Raw genomic sequence first — 20,658 nt, forward strand, 5'->3', positions numbered from 1 at the left:
GGATACCTAGCTCCCTAGTCAAAAGACTATATTTCCCAGCCTCTCTTGCAACTAGACATGGCCATGTGATTATGTCCTGATCAATGAGAAGTATTCTTCAAGATTTCCAGGAAAATTCCTATAAAAGGAAGAAATTTGTCCTTCATTTTCTGTTCTCTATTCCTCCCACTTAGAATATGAATGCAAGGGCTGGAGTCCTAGCAGCTATCTTGAACCCTGAGGCAGCATATTAAAGATGGAGAAACACCTGTTAAAAGGAACCTGAGTCCCTGGTGGCCATGGAGAATTTACAGACTATGTTACAACAAGCTCAACTCTGGAATTCTTTTATGCTGAAGAGAAAAACAAACTTCTGCCTTATTTTAAGTCACTGTTATTCAGGATGCTTCTACTATATGCAGCTGAACCTAATCCTATCTCATATATGCAGTTTAGTTTTGTATTCACACCAAACTTGTTTCATTATCCAGCATGCTGGGTGACAGAATCAAACTTCAGGCAAATATCTATACCCACAAAAAATGCAACTATAAAAGATATCTGGGGTGTGGAGAAAAAGGAACCCTCCTACTGATGATGGAAATGTAAACTGGAGAACAGTATGGAAGTTCCCTGAAAAGCTAAAAACAGAGTTGCCATATGATTCTGCAATCCCACTCCTGAGCATATATGTGGAGAAAACTCTAATTCAAACAGATACACACACCCCAATGTTCACAGCAGCACTATTTACAACATCCAAGACATGAAAGCAACCTCAATATCCATCGACATACGAATGGATATGGTACACAAAATGGAATATTACTCAACCATAAAAAGAATGAAATAATGTCATTTGCAGCGACATGGATGGACCCAGAGATTATCATACTAAGTGAAGTAAGTCAGACAGAGAAAGACAAATACTATATGATATCACTTATATGTGGAATCTAAAAAAGATCATACAAATAAACTTATTTAAAAAACAGAAATAGCATCACAGACATAGAAAACAATCTTATGGTTACCAAAGGGGAAAGGGGGGAGAGGGATAAATTAGGAGTTTGGGATTAACATATACACCCTACTATATATAAAATAGATAAACAAGGAACTACTGTATAGCATAGAACTATATTCAATATCTTATAATTACCAATAATGGAAAGGAACCTGAAAATGAGTACGTGTGTGTGTAACTGAATCATTTTGCTGTACACAAAACTAACACAACATTGTAAATTAACTACACCTTGATTTTTAAAAAACGGTTAAAAGAAAGCTATCTGGTCAAAATCGGAACAAACAGAAAAGTCTACTGGGAATCCTAGTAACCACAGGACTCAACTGTAGTCAACCTTGTGATGTAGATAATTTTTAAAAACTAATTCAATATCAAATTACATCAAAGGAGGTAGAGTATAAAGAACAGAGAAGATGAGCCTTCTAACAGGCTTTTTAGACAATAGACAGAATATTGAATTTATTTCTGAACACTTCTTTGGAAGAAGAATGTTGACAAAATTGAGATGATCCAGAATGGAACAGAGAGAGTGGTCAAAGGCACAGAAAATGTCAACCGAAGAATTTAGACCATCTAAACTGGAGAAGGGACTACTGGGATGGAATGGTACAGATGATGGGAAATATCTGGAAAGCCATCACGTTCTAGAACAATGAGACTCGTTCTGCACAGGTACAGAAGAAGCAAGTCGAACCGAATGTGAGAGTCAAAGGAAATCCGTGTAAGAAGACCCATCACACACACAAAAAAACATGAACTGCCTTACAAAATATTGACTTCTCGGATATGTTGATTGATTAATTGATTTACACCTCACCTTGCGCCCAAAATAAATATCTAACATTTTAAAGTGATTATGTGATAACACTCTTCTGAGTGCTTTATATGTATAATTCATTTCATTCACACAACACTCTTAAGTAGTTACTATTATTATCCCTATTTTTATGGATGAGCAAACAGAAAGAAAGGCTAAATAACTTGCCCAAGGTCACAGATAAGAGGATGGATGCTAAGCCAAGATTCAAATGCAAGTGTACTGGCCTTGGAAGCCCATGTGTTCATCATCAAACAGCTACACTGCCTCTTCCTCACTGAAACATGCAAGGCTTCCTATGATTGTCCTGTTACTGGAGCAGACCATAATAATTAACTCTCTAGAAAGTTAAGGTGACAACTGGGTATGATGGACCTCTGATACCGTCAATGACTTGGGACTTTGGGGAAGCTCAGTGGGATTCTGGTTTTGTGGAACCATCGATACCCTGGGTTTGTAACATGTAGAATTTGATATGAATGTAACACAACTGGAAGGCAGTTTAAGGGAAACATTAGAAATTAGAGGCATGCATTTGTCACAGAGGTCAAGGCTAGAGATAAAAAATTTGAAATCACTCTTTGGATACGTGGCCAATGAAGCCATGAAACATTCACATTTGAAAAGGCAGGAAGCAGAGACCGAGGAAGGCAGATGCTGAGGCTGAAACCGTAAGCCACGCACTGCACACAGAGCGTGGAAAGAGAAGCCAGTGACAGCTAAGCACGGAAATAGCCTCATGCTCCAGAAGACAGTCCAAGAGTCTTTCAGAAGGCCAAGTGACTGAGAAGGGTGAGATCTCTTTTGCTTTTGTTTGCCCAGAATCCATTCCCCCTTATTCTTCCAATAGCAACCCATCTTCCCCTGGGTCCCATCCCTCTGTCATGTTTTCCTGGTGTGGTAGACCCCATTCCCCGTAGAATCCAAGGTTGCCCATATTTCAAACCTGGCCAGTAAGCATAACCTATTCCCCTGATCACCACAGTTGGTTTAGGGTGAACATAAGACCAAAGTGAGTCCAATGAGAATCAACACTGAAACTTTCAGTGGAATTATGAGGAAGATACTTTCTCTTTACCACCCAGAGTACCTAAGCCAGTAATATGAGTGCATGGAGCTACAGGATCATATTTGCCACTATGGGGAGAGCTTGTCCATAAATGAACCAAAGTGGAAAAAAAAAGTAAAGCCAAGGGATTGGTTGAGGTGGGGCGGGGGATGGGGGGCATTTGTACTCCCAGCTCCCGCTGTTTGAATATTTACACATACCCCCTAAATTTTTCAGTTATGTGAGCAAATAAATTCTCCTTTTCAGTTGATTTCTGTCATTTGCCGCTGAAAGTGATGGCCAATATATCACCTATGTCTCAGAAAGAGACCTCTTTTTTTACGTATCCATGCCTCTCTACATCATAAATTCCTTGAGAACATGAAATGTGCTTCCCTACACGACAGCACCAAGCGCAAGGTCAGGCACATTCTTGTTAGAAACAACCCTAATTGAATTAATCTGAATCAATTAAATGAAGTAATACAGGCAAAAGGGTTTTATAACCTGCAGAGCATTTTTTTACTGTTATTTCAAAGACAAGACGATATAACAGACTCTATTTTTAAAGCTTACTGAATCTGAAGTTCGATCAAGTTCATTGAGAAGAGATAGCCTCAAAGTACTTTTTTCAGACACATAATCCCACCAGTCTTGGCCCTCTGCCTTTTTCCCCCCTCTTCTTTCTCGAATGCACCCTTTAAGGAAATGCAGCGCTGGTACTTAAAATCAAATCTTGGCAAGGTAAATGCTTTCCTTTATATAAAAACAAAACAAAACAAAAAAGACTGAGGAGTACATCATTTAAAGTAATAAAAAAAACAATTTATGATCCATCTCTGATGTTCGAATGCAAAATGGGATGGAAAATGTCTGTATATAATGAATTTTGCAACATTTGCTAAAGTCCTGCATGAGAAGGAAAGAAGACAAATGACTCAAAAATAAAAATTCTCTTCAATTCAAATACTTCTCTCAAAAGGAAAGTAAACACACACAAAACTGTACAGTATAATCAGAAATGTAATAGTGACAGATTCTAGACGGAAACTAAAAATCTATGATAGGCTCAGTAATGAGGAACCCACATATCTTTCAGCTATATTTACTTGTATACTCTTTCTTTCCCTAGATCTTAGCAAATAGAGATTAAAAAGTAAATAATGGGGAGAGGAAGAAACCTCATCCACTGTAGCAATTAAGAATGTGGGTTTGGGAGGGCAGGGAACATGAGAATCCCTGGCTCTGGCGCTGTGTGACCTCAGGCAAGTCATCCCACCTCTCTGAACCTCAGCTTCCGCATCTGTATCAGGGGTGACATAATCATAGGCTGTTGGGATTGAGTCAGAAAACGGCATGGAAAGTGCTTACCGCAAAGGAGTGATCATTCTTTAAATTATCCTTTCATTTTGCATAGTTTAAATCAGCCACCGAGACATCAACAAGGCTCCTCTACATGAAGGCAGCCACAACCAGAATGTCCGGCTGGCCAGTTATGGCTCTGCTTCTACTTGTCCCATCCTGACCAAGTTAATTCAACATCTTGAAAAAGAGTCACCTGGAATCTAAGATCTTTGAGGCTCATTCCATCTGAGACTCGACCTGTTCAGAGCAGGCAAATATTTATATTAAGGGAACAGGCAGAAACGTGTCCTTGGCTTAGAAGGAGCCCTGAGCACTGGTTAAACAGTCTCTCCTGCGTCTCCTCTCTACCTTTCTGGAGGAGTCCTTGAAGAGGTGCCGATACTTTCATCAATTCAAACACAGGAAGATGCCAGTGCATCTTTGCTCCCCTGTAATCAGAAGGTCTGTGAACTCGCACTTGAAATCTCAAAGCAAGCTTAAGTGGAAAGGACATCTTTCAATACCAACATCATAATCCTCCCCACGTCTTGCCATCCCAAATAGACAGAGATGTCCAGGGAGTCGTGCTCCAGAAAGCACTTTTCAGGAAACAATCAGCTTAAGACATCACCCATCCAATTCACTCTGACACTCATGAGCAATGACACTGTTCCTTAGAACACAGGAACAGGAATGACACACCATCACTACACTGGCAAGTCTTCTGAGTTGCTTTCTTTTTTTTTAAAGTGTGTCATTCTCTAAAGAGGAGACAGGGAAAGTGGGCAGGTCACAAACAGCCCCCTGTCTGACTGGAGGCTTGAGATAATCAGCAGACAATTCTGAGTCTTCATGCATCTGTTCACTTCTTCAACAAATATTTAAGTATGAGGTTCTGTTCTGGATGCCGAGGATACAGCATTAAACAAAACAGGTGAGATACTTGCTCCCACGGCATGTATATACTAGTGGAGTAACACAAACAACATTGAGGTGCACCTGTCTTGTCCTGTTCATGTTTTCATTTTCTTTGGGTAAATATCCAGGAGTGGAATTGTTGGATTATACGGTAGTTCTATCTTTAATTTTGTGAAGAACCTCCATAAAAGTGACCAGAGTGTCCATCAATAGATGAATGGATAAAAATGATGTGATTATATACATATGCACACATACACACACACACACCTATATATAATGGAATATTACTCAGCCATGAAAAAGAACGAAATTTTGCCATTTGCAGCAACATAAATGGACGTGCAGGGTATTGTGCTTAGTGAAATAAGTCAGAGAAAGACAAATACTGTATGTTTTCAATTATGTGTGGAATCTAAAAAATAAAACACACAAATATAACAAAACAGAAACAGACTCACAAATATGGAGAACTAGTGGTTACCAGAGGGGAGAAGGGTGGTGGGGAGGGCAACATAGGTGAAAGGAATTAAGAGGTACAAGCCACTAGGTATGAAATAAATAAGTTACAAAGATGTAATGTACAGCACAGGAAATATAACCAACATTATACGGAGCATAAAATATAAAAACATCAAATCCCTATGTTGTACAGTTGAAACTAATATAAGACAACTAACTGTAAGTCAACTATACTATGATGAAAATAATAATAATCAGATAAACAAGATAACCTCAAGCAGTGACAAGCACTACGGTGAGAATAAACCAAGCAGCGTGACAGAAGAAGACCCAGGCTGGAGGGAGCAGGGCTGCAGCCTACACAGGCAGGTTGTGCTCTGAACACTTCTAGAGGGTACCGTTCACACCATGAATGAGCGACAAGGGAGAGACAGCCAAGCAAAGTCAAGAGCAAAAGCCATTCATGTCAGGTTTTCTTGAAGAGGGTGTTATTGGCATTTGGTGTGGGACTGTTTTTCTTGTGTGGGTCTGTCCTGAGCATCGCGGGACATTTAGCATCCCTTGATCCCACCCACCCAATATCTGGAGGGTCCTCTCTGTAGTCACTGGGGTAGCTAAGAATGTTCCCACTCATTTTCCTAGGAGAAGGGCCACGACTCTCCTATTGAAAACCACTGATGCAGGAGAGAACAAAGGCCAGGGTCCTGAGTTAGAAACAAACTGTGCAACGAAAAGGGAGAAGGCCAATGTGCTTGGCATATAATGAGTGATGGGGAAAAAGGCGAGAGTTGACTTTATAGCCGTATATACTTAGCTGCAGCATACTGAGTTTGCTTGCTGTCAGCTGGGAAGATTTCTGTAGCAGACAGAGGATGAGCAGATCACAGAAGCCACAGTTACCCACACACTTTCTGTACAGTACCAGGAAAGGGGGATACAATTCTATGGGCAATTAGATGACATTTTGCTGCCCTGGTGCGGCAATTAGCAAAGCTGGGAGGAGAGGAAAGTGAACAAACTATCATATTTCATCAATCCTAAAAGGTATCTTTTTATGCACATTTCAACCTATCTGAAGTCAAAACGTGTCTCACAATCATCATCACATTTTGTCACTTGCCTGAGTCTGTGCGTCAAAACCAGCAGCAGCCTGGAAGAAAATTCTGGAGGCAAGGATAGGGCACTCTTTAAGAAATGCTGCCAGAGCAACAGCCTGGGTAGAATTAAGCACAATCCCATGAAAACCATGCAAGAGAAGGACACTGTGAATAGGGGCTGGCTTAGAAGGGTCAAATTTTGAATAGGCAATGTTAGGAACCTATGGACCAATTTATTTCATTTATTTTTTTCTGATGCATGAATGCACGAGAGCGACAGAAGATAAGTGTTCAAGCATAAGGATGCTCTTTCCAATAAACACGAAATTTTGAAACTCTAAATGGAAAAGCACCGTCATGGTTTAATTAGCAATGCTCTATGTCTGGTGATAAAAGTAAGAGTGCATATTATAGATTCGAGGAAATCTGAGAACCTGTACTGAACATCCAGTGGGGGCCAGGAATTTTATATGCGCTCCACAGCCTGGAATCTCACAGCAACAGTCTCAAAACCCACACGATGAATTCCACCTCGTAGACGTTCATTAAGTCGCTTCTCATGGCACAGTTTCTTTTCTCATGTCAAATGAACCACGTCCAATATTTAAAGGGCCAAGGTCACTTTGCAGGGTCATGATGACCAAGAGTGGTCACATCCTCAAAGACACGGTCCTCCAACATTGTTTTGGATCATCACTCCAATCAGCCTCCTCACGCTGTCTTTGCTTAAAATGCCTGTGCATTTTAAGCATCAACTTGACCAGACTAAGGGATGCCCAGATAGCTGGTAACACGGGATTTCTGGGTGGGTCTGTGAGTGTGTTTCCAGAAGAGATTAGTATTTGAATCAGTAGACTGAGCAAAGAAGACCCACCCTCACCAACGTAGGTAAGCATCATTCATCCATTTCTTTTGAGGGCTGGAATAGAACGGAAAGATGGAGGGAGGGCAAATTTGCTCTCTTTGCTTTAGCTGGGAAGCCCACCTTCTCCTGCCCTCAGACATCGGCACTCCTGGTTCTTGGGCCTTTGGACTCAGAATGAATTACATACCACCAGCTTTCCTGGTTGTCCGCCTTGCAGATGGCAGATCACGGGACTTCTTGGCCCCTGTAATCACATGAACCAACTCCTATAATAAGTCAGTATCTTTCTATACATGATGCATATAGATAAAGATATAGATATAGAAATACTACTGGTTCTGTTTCTCTGGAGAACCCTAATGCAGCCTTGGAAAACATCCTTTGACCTCTGCTCAAACACCATGGGGAAGCCCACCTGGAGGCCACTCTGAGGCATGAAGGGATGAAACCTGCACTAGGACAGATGGAGAGATTTTCATGAGATGCATTGCCAAGCTGGATGGAAATTAATGATTAAAAAACTAAACTGTTGCAAGATCTTAGGCAAAGAATTTGACCTATCAGAGCCTCTCTGCCTGGGTTTTATTCTTCGATCTTCTAGTGATTAGCACACCAACTTTCCTCTGGGGAACATCCCTTCTTCTCAATCTGTGTTGTTTGGGGCAGGACACCTCCAGTCCAGCTCCAGGGATGGCAGGAGACCTGGGTCTGTGCCATGTGGTTCACAGTGATTGGTTGAGGGATCGGCATGTAGCCCAATCAGGGCCAATGAGAATCAGCCTTGGAACTTCTGCTGACTCTACTGAGAAAGCCACATTCCCTCTCCTCTGCCATGGGCGGGCCACCTGAAAGTAAGTCTGGAACTATTGGCGGCTACCACATACAGGTGGCCTGCCTGAGAACAAAGCCAGCACAGAGCAGAGCAAAGAAGTACAGACAGAGCCCAGATGGTTTTGGGTTTTTTTGTTTTTTGTTTTTTTAAAAATATAATTTTTTATTTATTTACTTATTTTGGCTGTGTTGGGTCTTCGTTGCTGCACACGGGCTTTCTCTAGTTGTGGCGAGCAGGGGCTACCTTCATTGCAGTGCGCGGGCTTCTCATTGCAGTGGCTTGTATTGTTGCGGAGCACAGGCTCTAGGTGCGCAGGCTCAGTAGTTGTGGCGCACAGGCTTAGTTGCTCTGTGCAATGTGAGATCTTCCCGGACCAGGGCTCAAACCCCATGTCCCCTGCACTGGCAGGTGGATTCTTAACCACTGCGCCACCAGGGAAGCCCAAGCCCAGTTGGTTCTGAACCCCAGGATCCAGCTTTGCCTGAAACCTCTACACAATGCTAGATTTTTCAGTTAGTTAGGCAAGTCAATTCCTTCCCTGGGGAAGGATGATGTCATTTGCAACAGACAGAGACCTGACTTATAAACGTTATACAGGTATCCCCCGTTTTCAGAATTTTGCTTTCATTTCACTTCGCTTTTACAAAAGACCTACATTAGTATCTACTTTTGCTAACTGAAAGAAATCCAGAGAGGATTTTTCACTGTTTATGAAAAAAGGCGAAAAGCAAAAATAGTGTTCAGGGTTTGTTTTGCAGTGAGCCCAGCCATTACAGAAACTGAGCACACCCCCTGCAGTGAAAGTGTCACCACCAAGCGCCTTTCCAAAGAACCACACTCAACATCTCAGCATCAAGCCGCCACGGCCCTGAACCGTGTCTGAGAGCATACATGCTTTATCTCAATTTATTCTGTGTATCTATGAGCAAGATGTGTCCTAAGGTAACTGCTTCTTTGCTTTATGCCACTTCTGCTTACAAAAGGTTTCATGCTCTACTTTCAGAGAGCAGGGGAATCCTATATACTACTATATCCTATAGTGCTGACGGCTTCAATGTTCAGGCAGGTGGACCGTGTCGGCCTCTTACCCAAGCTTTGAATGAGACTTTTTCTATAAGAGTGTGAGTGGCTGGCAGCCAGCCCCTTCAGTGCACAGACACCAGAAGTATATTCATTGCAACACCCTAGGAAATCAGTTATATTACTAGCTCATCTGTCCAGATCAAAGCCGGGTTCAGAATTCACAAAGCACACTCCACTGTAGACAGGACTCCTGGGAAGGTCAGCCCTCCACAGCCTGGCATGGGTGTCCCAGGCGGAATAATGTCAGATGCACAAGAAATCTCTATTGGGCCGGTATAGCTACTGGCCCCTTCTTTACTCCCATAATAAAGCCTGAAATCCCCACCATCAGGTGCCCCCTTTGGCTTCCAGTATACTCTCTCTCTCTCTCTCACAGGCTCCTGTTGGGATACGTTGGTGTCACACAGGAGGGGTCACCTGAGCTTACTAGCTCATCTGTCCAGATCGCACACGTCTGCTCGTTAACTAGCAGCAGCCTCCTGGGTGAATCAGAGAGGCCTGGGACTGCTGGCTTGCTTGTGGCTCTACTACACTGCAAATCCCTTAGAGGAGAGAAACGGTGTTCTTTCCTAGGCTCCACTGCACTCCCAGCACCTCCTATAGTGCCTGGAACACAAGCACACAATCAACACATACTGGATACATGGTTGATGGCAGACAACCCTGGGGTGGGAATCAGGGCCTGCCTTGCGGTCCTAGCTCTGCCCCAAGTCTATACACGCATACCATGCTCCTCTGAGGGCCTGGGTCCTCATTCCAACAAATGAGGAGGTGGGCCTCTGAGATCTGAGATCAAAGTCAGGAGTCCTGCATAGCTGGGTCTGTTGGGCCCATCTTGTGATTTTTATACTTTTGTAACACTCTAAAAAAACTGAGAGGTTTGTATAAAAATTCAGATCTCTTGTGCTTCTGGCAACACTGAGTCCACATGGCACGTGGCAGTGAAGGCCCAGAGAAGAATAAGGGCTGTGCCATTGGATGAAGCCTAAAACCTCCCACCCTCCACAGCCCCAATGTGGCCCCTACACCAAGGCCAAAGGTCAGCTATTTATGATCACATGACTCTGTTTCTTTTCTTTTAGAAAATAAATGTCTGTAAAGATAGACCAAGAGAGCCATGTCTTAAAAAATGTTTAGCGAGAGCACATTGCTTTGTAGGAGTCAACCTAATACCCACATTGTTAATAACATACCTATTATATAACGTTATATGTTGTATGTCATTTATACCTCAATAAAAAACAAAACAGAAGCAAAAAAAGAAAATACACCCATCACCCATGCAGCCTCACTACAGATGCCAGGTACCATTCTAAGCACATTATATCTATTTAACCCATTCAGTCCGTACAGCAACTTTATGCTGCTATGAATATGAGATAGATACTATGACTATTCAAATTAAAAAAAAAAGAAACTAAAGCACAGAAAGTTTCAGTAACTTTTCCAAGATCACACAGCCAGTAAGCAGCCTCTAAGGCTGGAACTCAGGCGGCCTGCACGCAGCCATCACACGCCACCGTGTGTGCTCATGCTTTGGTGCTGAAAGAACCCAGCCTAACTCACACCCAGACTTTTGCACTTACCTTTTAACCAACTTAGTCTCCCCTGCTTCCCCACCATTGTTCAGAAAGGGAAACTGAGACCCACAGATGAGAAGTGATTTTTTTTTCCCGAAAATTTCATACAAAAAGTTTGGGACAGGGCAGAGGCCAGAATCCAAGCCAACCAACTTCTAGCATTGCTCTTTTTTTTTAACACCAGGATGTTTAATCCTGAAGCCTAGATTGGAGATAAGTTCTCATGTAGTTTCTTTAGGAATCAAGAGAATGCAACCACTGCAGACGGTCTCACTCACTACCTTGTAAAATGTGATGCTACATGACCAGGCTTGAGGCTCAGGTACCTGAGGAAACATGCCCGAATACATAAGGGTGTCCAGTGTCGGCTTGTGCATGGGGGACTCCTGGCAGACAGTGACTCCCAGTGAACTCCTGGCACCCTGCACCAAGATGCTTGAGAATATGTAACAAATCCAGGTATCTGAGCCCAGGCTCAAGATGGAAAGAGTCAAGATGAGTCAGAGGAGCAATAACCAGATACTAAGAGTGTATCTCACATCACCAATTTATTGACAATTTATTGACACTTCTAAAATAACAAGATGCATGTCCTCCTATCTTGATAATCTCTAAAATACCTCATCCACTGTTCCCATTTCCCCATATCCCGGAGGAAGAGGGAGCCTAGGCAGAAGGTTCCAGAAATCCCCTACATGGGATGGATCTCAGAGACTGTCTTATTGGGAAGGCACCTTTAATCTATAAACCTACAAGGTAGGTATGGAGCACCTTAGCTCACTATTAGTTTAGTATCAGAATGTATTCTTTTTACTACTATTACTAATTATTCTTTCTACTACTATTATTAATGGTGGCAACAATGGATGTTGCCATTTTTTTAATTTTATTTTATTTTATATTAGAGTATAGTTGATTTAACATGCTATTTTAGTTTCAGGTATACAGCAAAGTGACTCATTTATACACATATATACATCCATTCTTTTCCAGATTCTTTCCCATACAGGTTATTACAGAATACTGAGTAGCGTTCCCTGTGCGAGACAGTAGGTCCTGGCTGATTATCTACTTTATACATAGTAGTGTGTACTTCTTAACCCCAAACCCCTAATTTATCCCTCCTCATCACATTTCCCCTTCGGTAACCATAAGTTTGTTTTCAAAGTCTGTGAGTCTATTTTTGTTTTCAAAGTCAGTTCATTTGTATCATTTTTTTAGATTCCACATATAAGGGATATCATATGATAGTTGTCTTTCTCTGCCTGACCTACTTCACTTGGTATGATAATCTCTAGGTCCACCCATGTTGCTGCAAATGGCGTATTTCATTCTTTTTTATGACTGAGTAGTATTCCATTTGTCTATATATATACCACATCTTTATCCATTTCTCTGTTGATGGACATCTAGGTTGTGGATGTTGCCATCATATGGTTGTGTCCTACAGGCTAAGCACAGCGTGCACAGCCTTAATTGCTCTAACCTGCTAATCAGCACAACTATGCCACAAAGTAGGTACTATTGTTACCCTCCTGTAACTGATGAGGAAACAGACAGTCTGAAGGGTTAGATGACATGCCCCAAGTCCCACAGCTGGAAGCAGCAGGAGCAAGGTCAACAATCAAAATACAGGGCTTCCAATAACCCACACAATCCTGACTCCTTCCACAAATCTAATTGGTCCTATTCAAGTAGTGGGATGCTTTTTGGGTTCTGTTGTTCAAGCAGTCAAGACTGCATGAGCTTATTTCCAAAACCATTTCTTAAGGCCTCTTCCAGAGTGTCAAGAGCTCCATGAGATCACCCAGGCTCTGCCCATCCACTGAGACATCCAGAATGCCAGCAGAAGGTCAACAGGTATCACTGCGAACAGCTAGGGGGAGAAAAGGCTTGTTGCTCTCCAGTGCTTGTTAGCATGAAAATAATTGTGCGTTTCCTACTGTATGGGTGGCAGAGTTACAAGGGTCAGCCAAAGAGATGGCATAACAATGCGGTTCATCAAATGAGTCATCAGTATGAGGATATCAATTTATTTGAGCAGACATGTGTTGACAGAATTTATCCAATGTAAAAAGGTAGCTGATGTAAACTGCCTCCAAAAAGTACCATCTACTTGCCAATCTCTCCTAATGTTCATCGGGTATCCAGGGTTTGCAGGGCAGGCAGAGGGGTGAGAGAAAGGAAGGGAGAGGGAAAAGCTACAGTATTTGCCTTAGAATACTTGCTTTAAAGACAAAAGTTTCAAAAATGGAAAGCTTGATCCAGTTGCTTGGACTGCACTTGCTCCTTGGATCCTGAGAGAGGGCATGCCGACTCTAGTCACATCCCTTGTGGGTCCCACAATGTGTCCCCCCTAGTCCCGGATCAGGAGAGGCCAAGTGGAAAGGCAGAAATACGATGAAGCAGCTCCTTTGCAACATTATGAGAAGATGTACCCTTCCAAGGTAGATTCTAACCAAATGGTTTGCCCGCTGTGGGACAACAAAGAGACAAAAGCAAGTCTTCTAATAGTCCTAAGCAAGTCTTCAGATCTGCATACAGTATAAGAAAGCATCTTGATTTTCCCAGCAGCTTGCACTTGCCTGACCTAGAGTCTGTGCTGGTGCGGGAGTGTGCATTAAAGGGTTTACGCAGCAGGCTTCGAGTCCCCAAACTCTGCACGCTCCAAAGAAAAGCCTGACCCTTGACCATGCCCTGGGAGATAAACTCTGAACCCTTGGAATACGCTGCCTGATAAGCGTGTCTTCGTATACCTAAGACACTGCACCATGCCCAACAGTTTATGCTAACACTGTCATTCACAGTGAACAGCTGTTTCTGTTTGCCTGGGGCCCTGAGCCATGCCAAATCAGCTGGACCTTTGGAAGGGCAGATCCTGGAGGCTGAGTAGCCCAGGTCATCACATGTGCACTCCATGCCTAGGTGAACTGGTCCCCAGTACAACTCCTGGACACCAAGCCTCAGTGAGCGGCCCTGGCTGGCAACACTTAGCACATCTGTCACTGTTGCTGGGAGAGTTAGCGCTGTCTGTGCAACTCCATCGGGAAAGCACAACTGGAAGCTTGGGCCTGGTGTCTCCTGGACTCTGCCCTCTGTGTCTTTTTCCTTTGCTGATTTTAATGTGCATCCTTTCATGGCTATGAGTATAACATCTTTTCTGAGTTCTGTGAGTCCTGTTTGAAAAGCATCAAACGAGAAGGTGGTTTTGGACACACCCAACCCAGGCAGGGAGGGAGAGAGGGGAAAAGAAGGTGGGGGGGAGGAAAGAAAGAAAGGAAGGAAAGAAGCAAGGGAGGGAGAGAGGGAGGGAAGGAAGTAGAAAGGGAGGAAGGGAGGGAGGGAGAGAAGGAGGGAGGGAAGGAAAAGAGAGGGAAGGAGTAAAATGAAACAAGACGAAAACAAGCTAAGGAATTGCGGTAGTGCCAAATTTCTTACTGTTTGGGCTCAAAGTAACAGCAGGAAAGAAAATACCATGTATACAAGAGCCTTGAAAGACACAGAAAACAGATAAAAATCAGAGGCTGCCCGTGTGACACCCAGGGCATCGTTGAAGACTCCAGCATGCTGTCATGGAGACTGCTTTGTCTGTTTCCCCAGCACAATGACTAACTTCCACCTTTGAGAAACTGTAACTATTCCCTTTTGATGAAAACATTCCATTTCAGAAATAAAATAAAACTTTCAAAAGTGATGTGGAAGAGACTTAAATAGATTATAGCATTAAATAATGCCTTTTTTTTTTCTTTCTGTGGCCAAACATGAGAATAAAATGGATTGCTGCCTATTTCTATGCCACCAGGGCAACTGTACAGCCACGATGAACGTTCTGGCAAAGCCAAGGATTTACACACCACACCTGGACCCGATACTAGAAACTCAGATCTCCATTCATACCCTTAACCCTTCTCAAGTCATTGAAAACCACTTCAAGCAAAAATCATTTGAAAGAAATTACCTTTGCGTATTACACCATGAGCAGTGAAAAATGTCCCACCTGAGACTTGATGGTCCCGAAGCAATAAAATTTTTGCTGAAGTGCAAGCTGTAATAACTCAGGGAAAAGAAGTCCCCGTGACAATAAATGGGGAAAGGAAACGAGTGAGAATCTGAGGCTTCAAGTCTCTCACAATACAAGGCATCACTAATTTGTACTTGGGAATCTGTCTTCAGGACTGAAATCCCAGAAACTGACTACCTCTCTATCGCTTCTCTGCCTGCCCAGGTGGTGCTGTTAAACTGAACTACACTTCATCAAAATAGGATGGGAATCCAGGCACTAGGATGGAACCTGCATCTATTCCATGCTTTCTGCATCTCCCGAATCAAAATGATGCAGGTGTGCCATGGAGATGACAGCCGGACTGGGATTTCAGAAGGTTCAATATGCATACATGTGGAAGTTGTGGGCAGTGCAGGAAGCCACGGGATTTCACACCGTGAGACGTCTGGGGTGATTTTCCAAGCACTGTGTCCCATTTCTTTTTTTTAATTTTATGTTATTTTTACTTTATCACAATAATTTTTTAAAGGTGGGAAAAGGTATGGTCCAAAAAATACAAACAGCAATAGTTTCAGAGTTGACGTCTTAAATTATACTTTATCTCTTTCTAATCCATAATATCTGAAGGAGCACTGCCAATCAGTGAGTCAAAATTTTATGCAGTGGTTTGCTGGGTTTTTTTTTTTAATAAGCTTATTTATTTATTTATTTATTGGCTCTGTTGGGTCTTTGTTGCTGCATGAGGGCTTTCTCTAAGTTGCAGCGATCAGGGGCTATTTGCTGCGGTGCACAGACTTCTCACCGCAGTGGCTTCTCTTGTTGCAGAGCATGGGCTCCAGGCACATAGGCTTCAGTAGTTGTGGCACACAGGTTCAGCAGTTGTGGCCCACAGGCTTAGCTGCTCTGCGGCATGTGGGATCTTCCCAGACCAGAGCTTGAACCCATGTCCCCTACATTGACAGGCGGATTCTTAACCACTGTGCCACCAGGGAAGTCCCGTTTGCTATTTTCTTAAGCCTACAGCACCCAGTATTCCCAGGTGATCTCCCATCCAAGTACCAACCAGGCCAACCCTGCTTAGCTTCTGAGATCAGATGAGATCAGGAGTATTCAGGGTGGTATGGGTGTAGACTGCAATGGTTTGCTTTTTATAATAGGGGCACTTCTTTAAAGTGGAACTATAGTTGATTTACAATATTGTGTTGGTTTCAGGTGTACAACAAAGTGATAAATATATTTTTTTCCCAGATTATTTTCCACTATAGGTTATTTTCCATTATAGGTTATTACAAGATATTGAATGTTGTTCCCCGTGCTATACGGTAAATCCTTGTTGTTACCTATTTTATATACAGTGGTGTGTATCTGTTAATCCCAACCTTCTAATTTACCCCTCCCCCACTTCCCCTTTGGTAACCCTAAGTTTGTTTTCCATGTCTGTGAGTTCATTTTTGTTTTGTAAATAAGTTCACTTGTATTATGTTTCAGATTCCACATATACATGCTATCATATAATATATGTCTTTCTCTGTGTCCCATTTCTTTTTCAGGAAAAGATCCCAGGAAATAACTCCTAATTTCCCTACTGAATTCCTTGGTGTGCTGCTTCTAGGCTGGGTCCTCGATGGGGCCCCATCTCTCCTTCATTCACCCCCAAAATCCATAAGACTGAAACTTCTTATACGTTTCCTAGTTATCAGTACTGAGAAACAAAAGACAGAAAGAAAAAAGCACTGGAGACTCTCCCGGAATCTTGGTTTGCAGAAGCCACTTCCCCACGGGGTCTCGGAGTCCTTATTCCTGAAGGTGCTGTTACTGTCCCCACCCCTCCCTCCCACCCCCGCCTGGCCCTGCACAGCCCAGAGACCTTGTTTCATTCCCACTAAGGCTTTCCCAACAGGAGGCCTCTCTCACCAAGAACATCATCATAACGAGAAACAGCTTCCAGTTAACCAGGATCTGCCAAGGGGAGGCCATCAGGCTAAGGCACTTGATGTAATTTATCTCCTTTAACCCAATCGACAGCCCTACGGCAAAGGCATTTTACTTTTCACTTTGCAAGATGAAGAAAACAAAGTTCAGAGAAGTCAAGCAATTAGCCCAAGGTCACAGAGCTAGGATTTGGCAGTCCTGAGATGTGAGCCTGAATATAAATCTACTGAAAATCTAATCAAAGTAGAAGAGCAGTTAATTCCGGTGATCAGTGGTGTGAAGTGTATAATGCACATGCCCAGGGTCTCCACGGGAAGGCACACCTCCTCTCTTCAAGCTCTCCCCAGTGTTTCCGCGAGGTTCACAGCGCTGAAGTCCTAAACACTGACTTTATCATTTTAAAGCGTGTGCACGGGTGTCTGGGTGCCCACATGTGTTTTTTTGCCAGCTTCAGGCTTCCATAAAACACCTGAATGATCAGCAACCCCCGAAACCGATCACAATTCATGAGGCGCACCAACTGGCATAATTCAGCTTTGAAAAGGCTCCATCTAAATGGATTAAGTATGATTGAGTGAAACGGGTTCTCCCGAGGTGTAAACGGGGTGGTAGTGGACGGGCATTCTGGGAAGTGGAGTTCACTCTTTCCAAGTGTCTATTTGATCCCCAAGGGATTCCCTCCACCCTGGGAGGATTTAGCTCAAAATCCTCAGTCTGGGTGAGGGAGGATGGGGCAGGGATGGATTAGGAGTTTGGGGTTAGTGACGCAAACTATTATATACAGAATGGATAAGCAAGGATAAACAACAATTTTTCTAAATTATCTTAGACACTTGCGAATCTTTACTTTTTTCCATTATCTATTTTAATTGAATAATATACTCAGAGGGTTTTCGAAAAAGAGACATGCACAGTGTTGAGGATTTACACTAGACGCCTCTCTGCGCGTGTTTTTTCTCATCAACAACAAACAGATCTTGGAGTTTTTTCCACACCTATATGCACATTGCTCTCTCATTCTTTTTAACAACAGCATTGTATCCCTCCTGTGAATAAGCCACAACTTATAAAACCAGACTCACACCGATGTATACTTAGATGGTTTCCAATCTTTTGCCATTAGAAATAAAACAACTTGTACATGCCTTTTGCTGGACAACTGAGATTTCTCCAAACTGAACACAGAGCAGTAATGCTCTCAATGCAGGCACATATTTGTTCTTACAGAGATGTTACGATCCAGGGCAAAAGTAAGGACAACAATTAAGAAATACAACCGGACCAACAGAGAGCAGGCACATTTGAAACGAAATCTGTCCTGAAAATTGCGCGATGCGTGGTTACCGCATCTATACTCTTTCTGAGAGAATCAGAGGGTCCACGGGAAAGGACAATGGAAAGATCCACAGGATCTCAAGAGCACTGTGCGATGTTTAAAAAACGCACTTCTTTGTGGCAGCGTACAAGAGAAATATAAATGCTAAACCTCACCTGCAGAGCAAGCTGCACGGGACATTAACGTAATACAATTTAGACACAATAGCAATCTTCAGTCATAGAGCAGACCCCGATCACTGCCAGAAACATTTCTCCCCTCACTACTGAACGATGCTACGAATTTCATCCGGGATTGAGATTCCAAGTTAACTCAAAGAATGCAGTTTTTACAATGTGAGGGCAGAGAGAACCAGGCATCCCTAGACACAGCTGACAAGAGTGTAAATATTTATATAAGCTTCCTGGAGGGAAATTCAGCAATGTGTACCAAAAGCTTTAAAATCATGCTCACTCCTCACCTTTTGACTCAGTAATTATATGCCCATGTATGCCCTGGAATTTATCCTGAGAGAGAGAGAGTGTTTCCTGCACCCATTTGTTCACTGCAATGTTTCAGAAACACTAGAAGCCATGTAAACATCCACTTGCAGGGCATCAGTTAAATACACAGTAATACATTCATATCATACAATGACCACTACACAGCCAATTAAATTCATGTGGCAAAGGTGCAGTTTGCAAACGGTGAGTCACAAATCATTAATGAGTCTTGAAATCAGGTTTTGTGAGCCATGGACAGCTTTTTAAATAAAAGAATATCAGAGTGCATTACACAAAGCAAGTGTGAGTATGGTTTCATGCAACATTTTTTAAATGCCTGTGTGTTTATTCTAGGTCATTATATAAAATGGACTTCTTACTGAAGGATATAGTAAAAAAAAAGACTGAAAACCACTGTGGTAACAATATTCACTAGCAGGGAAATATGTCAACATTCTATATTTAAGTGGGGAAAAAACAGGTTACAAATTATGTAGTATAATCCCAAATGTGAGATAATAGCAACAATCAAATATATATGCATATATGTACACAGAAAAGAAATACCCTCTGGATAGTAGTATTACGGGTGAAGGTAATTTTTCTCTATTTTCCTTACATGCTTCTGATATTTTCTAAATTTCCTATAATGAACAATTATTGTGTTGATCAGCAGGAAACAACCAGAGGCTATTTTCAAGTGTGGTTTTGGTAACTATGCTAAGTATTTTAAGATGTTCCTAAACATGAGTCAACGGTGACAATAAATGAATGAAGCGACCAGGCAACCATTCCATCCTCTGATACCCGCCTATGAAAAATCATCTGTCCAAAACACTACATACCAGCACACTGGGAAAAGCAGCATGGTCCTACACGAAAGGGCACAAGAAAAATAAAATAAAAGTAGTTCAGAATTGAAAGTGTTTTGTATCACAGTGTATACACAAGTGACTGCTGTTTCTATATAAAAAAAAAGAAAGGAAGGAGGGAAGGAAGGGAGGAAGGGAAGGAGAAAGGGAGGGAGGGAGGCGAGGGAAATAAATGGCAGAAAAGAGTGAAAAGGAAAGAAAGTACCAAAAATATCTCATATCCTGAAAAAGAGAGAGAGAAAGCTTGTCTTTAACATATAGCAGCCAAAAATTGGACAAAATTTTCATTGTATGACTAGAGGTTTCAGCCACCAAATATCCTTCTGAGGTTATTAAATTTTAACATGCCCAAGACCTCAATAAACCCCTTGTTTTAATTCATAATGAGTTAATGAAGTGGCCAATGACCTGACCTCTTTTCAAACTGGATGAGGGTTGATGAGTCAGTGCTAATTCAGGTTCAGATGATCACTTCTCTGTTAGGAAAATACCGTTACTTTTTTTTTTAAAGTGTGAGGAGCGGGCTTTAGCATGAAAGCATAATCATTAGCGATGCTATTTAATCTTCCGCTTCACTTCAGTGGTACCCCAGTGAGGCACGTGACTGATGACATTACTCAGTGTCAGACAAGGAAATGGCAGCTCTTCTGTTTGAATTCCATTTCTTCATTTTCCAAATCTTTCTCAAGTAGAGATGGGACCCTGTCCTCAAAATGTTTATAGTCTGTTGGGGGAGACAATGGCAGCTCCTGGATTTCTACATAAGTAGGTGATGCAGAGGTTTAGTCGGCTTGGAAGAGAGTGCTTGCTGATGGAAATGACTGGCGATAAGACTTAAAACCACCCTTCCTATTGCCACTCAGACGAGACGTGAATAACATGATAGGAACAACAATTGGGAAAGAGTGTGTTAATTCAGGAGGACTAAAATCACTTCCAGGCTGAAGGAGAAAAGCATTTGAGTTACATTTTGGGAAC

At 42.3% G+C, this 20,658-nt stretch overlaps 1 protein-coding gene and 1 pseudogene across 1 annotated transcript in view; both read right to left on the reverse strand.

Annotated features, from left to right (window-relative positions):
- The window catches only part of HS3ST4 (heparan sulfate-glucosamine 3-sulfotransferase 4), a 416,709-nt gene that overhangs the window by 367,225 nt on the left and 28,826 nt on the right, over positions 1-20,658 (reverse strand). The window lies entirely within an intron of this gene.
- On the reverse strand, positions 16,073-16,190 carry LOC130829511 (5S ribosomal RNA; annotated as a pseudogene).

Source organism: Hippopotamus amphibius, chromosome 9 (genome assembly GCF_030028045.1).
Source record: "Hippopotamus amphibius kiboko isolate mHipAmp2 chromosome 9, mHipAmp2.hap2, whole genome shotgun sequence".
Taxonomy (NCBI): Eukaryota; Metazoa; Chordata; class Mammalia; order Artiodactyla; family Hippopotamidae; genus Hippopotamus; species Hippopotamus amphibius.